This window comes from Triticum dicoccoides, chromosome 5A (genome assembly GCF_002162155.2).
Source record: "Triticum dicoccoides isolate Atlit2015 ecotype Zavitan chromosome 5A, WEW_v2.0, whole genome shotgun sequence".
NCBI classification, from domain to species: Eukaryota; Viridiplantae; Streptophyta; class Magnoliopsida; order Poales; family Poaceae; genus Triticum; species Triticum dicoccoides.
The window spans coordinates 615,812,745-615,817,206 of record NC_041388.1 but is presented as its reverse complement, the minus strand read 5'-3'; positions in this window follow the sequence as shown (position 1 = coordinate 615,817,206).

Here is a 4,462-nt window from a genome sequence, read left to right as displayed (position 1 = left end):
ATGCGGCACGGAGGAGTTTTGCATGTGATTGGGTGGTACTGGAGGACTTTATTTTCCAAACGCTTTGCGCACTTGCTTATAAATTTTATGTAATACACTCTGCTTCTGAATAGTTATATGTAATAGACTCGGCACTTTTCCAAATGTTTTTTTCTGTCCACATGATATTTCGTTTCATAAATATTATATAATGATTTATTTTGTTTACATGTTTTTTTTGTTGCCGAATAGTTATATGTAATCATGTCGTCGTTAAATTTTTGTGCACTAAACTATGACAGCACACTGCATTTTACTTAAAAATTATTTTACATAAAAAAAATGCCCGCCCGTCTCCACGGCGTTTCTTAGTAAGCCCGTCGTTATCAAGCCCAATGGGCGACTACAACAGGCGTTTCGGAGCACGCCGTGGAAACCAGGCCCAACAAGGCAGAATCGACGCGGCACATCGACGGGGTAGTAATCAGAGGAGTTCAATGCAACGACAGGAGCTGAGTATATAAGCAGGTCGTCGTCCCCTTCGGCCGGCGAGGTGGGACTAAACTTGCGTCGGCCGCGGGGCGACCTGGACACAGCCAGACGCGACGTGGGCCGGCCCAAAAAGGCACTGGACGGCGCGGTCTTCTCGACTGCTCGACGCGACGTGGGCCGGCCCAAAAAGGCTATTGACGGCGCGGTCTTCTCGACGGCTCGACGCGCCGTGGGCCGGCCCAGTTACCACCGCTGAGACGCCGCGCCAGTGAAACCGACACAAGTTTAGTCCCACCTCGACGGCCGAAGGCGTCGCCGACTAGTTTATATACTCAGCTCCCGTCGTTATATTGAACTCCTCTGATTACTACCCCGTCGATGTGCCGCATCGATGCTGCCCTGTTGGGCCTGGTTTCCACGGCGTGCTCCGAAACCCTTGTTGTAGGGTCCCGTTGGGCTTGATAACGACGGGCTTACTAAGTCACGCTGTGGAGACGGGCGGGCATTTTTTTTCTTTTTTTTTTCAACAACAGTTCACAGAGTGCTTCTTCTATTTTGATATATTTGACAGCCGACGGGACTGTAGTAAATACATGCAGAATTCATAAAATAAACAATGAATAGTGAATATTTATATCAATAACAATGTTGTCTCAACATAACAATTGTCACCACAGTAATTTTATTGTAGTTGACACAAAATAACAAGTCTGAAATGACAACGGTCTGTACGCAATAATCATGTTTCACACATAAAATACTCAACACGAACATAAATTTTACAAATGTTCTTCATATAAATGGAAGAGGTAAAACACTCGCATCGTCTACACTTGAGTCTTCAAGCCCAGTTGCTGCATACAAAAAATATGAGAATCAATGCACCGTTAATGAAACAACAAAACTGACATAAACAAATAATAGACATACTCTTCATTTTTGCTGCATGTGCTCCTGTTATGACCTGAGCCGCTGCATATGCTACATTTTCGTCCAGATTTCTCGTCAAATGCTTTAGGCCTCTAATTTTTTGTCACATCTGGGCCACCCTTACCGCGACCTCTACTGTTCTGCTTAGGTGCGCCCTTCGTGGAAACCTTTACTGGATCACGAACCAGAATATGATCTCGGTTAGGCTCAAACGGATTACTGTTCACGAAGCTTCGCTGAATATCATCTTCATTTCCCTGAATATCCTTATTCACTATAATATCATCCAGAGCTGCCATCAACTTGTCGAATAAGAATGGATTACTGCATGCGACATGACAGGCTTCTGAAGATTTAATGCTCAACTCACTATATCTAGCTCTGTCCTCACCACTCGACCAACCCCACGCAAACAAATCGCTGGTGCGCTTCACTGGCAGTCCAGCTCGTGCTTTTTTTGAGAATCTTCGCAGGACACAACACTTGGGTATCACAGGTAAGTTCAGTGCATTCAAAACATGAATAATATGCTTGCAAGGAAGCCCTTTGCGAGTCATACTTCGGCAACTGCACTTTATAGTTTCTGCCAAGTTACCTGGCGTATAGTCCACATTAAATCTGTGATCCCTGTTATTCTTCCACGCAACCACAAATCTCTGACTATCGGTCCCTGTCAGTCTATCAATTACCTCAAGCTCCTGTACCTTCTTCATATCTTGTTGCAACATATAAAAGTTTGCCTGCGTGAATGCTTTCGCAGCATACGACTCAATGGCCTGACACTCAGTCACTGTTACTGGAAGAGTCTGTGAGGCCGTGTAGTCATCATAAGCTTCATTCTCACGGAGGCGAACAATACAATTCTCGTAGTGTACAATCATGTCAATAATCGTCATACCATAGTCAAGATGAAGGTGCAGGCTGGAGTTCAGACTCTCACTCCTTTGATTACTGCGCATACAAAGGAAAAACCCACCAGACAAATATGATGCAGCCCAAAGCGTCCTCTTCCTGTACATCCTATGGAGCCATGTTTTTATTTTCTCCGTCTGCCATTTGCGCACAAACGCGGCCCATCTCTCCTCAAAAACCTTATGTGTAGTGGCATAGTACAATAATGCCCTAAACTCCTTCAATGACTTGTGGTTGGGGTGTTTCTGCATATTCTTTTCAATATGCCATGAACATAGACGATGCCACACGTCAGAAAGCACCTTCCTAATAGCCCTTATCATCGATGCATCTCCATCTGTAATAACTGATTTGGGCCTCTTCTGACAGTTAGCTTTCAAGAACGTGTTAAGCAACCAGACATATGTAGCCTCAGTCTCGTCTGAAACAATGGCGCAGGCGAATACAGTAGTGCAACGGTGGTTGTTCAGACCCACAAAAGGGATGAACGACATTCCATACCTGTTCATCTTGTATGTGCTATCGAAGACAACAACATCACCATAGTCTAGATAATCCCGGCGTGACTGCGAATCACACCAGAAGAGGTTTTGGAGCCTGCCTTCAGCGTCAACCGTGTGCTCAAAGAAGAAGTCTGGATCTCTGTCATTTCTGGTCAACATGATTCCTACGGCAGTATCAGCATCACCTTGTGCAAGCAATTCATCTTCTCCCTATAGCACATGTTGTACAACTTTGTCCTCTGAAATGGTGACTTTGCATACGACCCATACCTGCTAACGATGTTGTCAAAAATGATATGTTTTCTTATCCCAGCTCCAGACATAGCTAAGATCTCAGCTCTCTCAAATGCTTTCATCTGATTATGAGATCGGAGGAAAGGGACTTCGTCCGGTCGTGCAAGAGTGTGGCTGTGATCATCGGAGAAACTGCTGACATACCAAAGATTGAGCTTTTTATCAAGCTTAACTGTCAAATGGGCTTCGCATAAGAATCGACTCTCCGGTCTAAGCCTGCGGGTCCGGCCTTCCATGGTACAGAACTTGGCCTGTCGTTTTCCTGCGGCGGAACAGAGATACCTCCTCAAGCGCGGGGTCCTTGCGCGATCCTTCGAAAATTTTAGCGAGTCCTTCCTGATACTGAACCCACGTTCTCTCGCGTGCTTGTTGTAGAACGTGTAAACCTCGTCTAATGACCTGAATGTCTTTACCATCACTGCCCAATGCCTATCAAGTGACTCTTGCTGATATTCATCATAGCACATGTCAAGGTCAAACTGATCATCATCGATGTGCTCATCATTCCCGCTAGGACCATCAACACCTCCCTGCAAAATATGACATATAACCTTGCATGTCAATCTCTTCTTATATTCTTACTAACCAAAATTAATGTAAAGAACTTACTTGACTACCGCTCACACTACGAGATGCATGGACCTCGCTCTCGGCATTGTCATCATCTATATTATTACGCTCATTGTCACCATTGGCATTTATCTGTGCACATATAAAGTAACATAAGTGGTCATACAATTTTAATGTTAATCATTTCTCTACAATTTTTTCAACATACCTGGCTCACACTATCTGCATAAAATTGTTCATCTATATCATATTCCTCATCGTCAGCATTGCCATGTACCTGTACAAATTTAAAAGGACATGTTAGGGTCAAATAACTAGTTTTTGTTCAATATATTTTTGTCAACGTTCAAGGTACTTACATTACCACTGTACGATTCATCCTGACTCATATAGTTGTCTCCGGGAGGTTGGTTCGCATTCAATGACGAGGATCCATTATCGCTACCGGAATCATCACTGGCGTATCCGGTTACTTGCTCCATCTATGCACATACAAATAAGGTGTGAGATCAATGCCAACATTCCACAAAAAATCATCGCGAATACAGTAAATTCGTCAACAGTGACATGACTATGTGGCATGCATACAAATTTGAACATACAAAATCATTATGAGGTCATTAAGAAGTCACTACTCTCCTCTCTTATTTAACTAAGTAGGGAATCATTTTGCATTACAAAAATGCACAAAAATGCAATGGACAAATCAAAATCATCAAAAAAAAGAACAAAAAGAGCCATCCTAACCTACTCTGCGCCGTCGAGGGGTCCTCGCCTGGGGT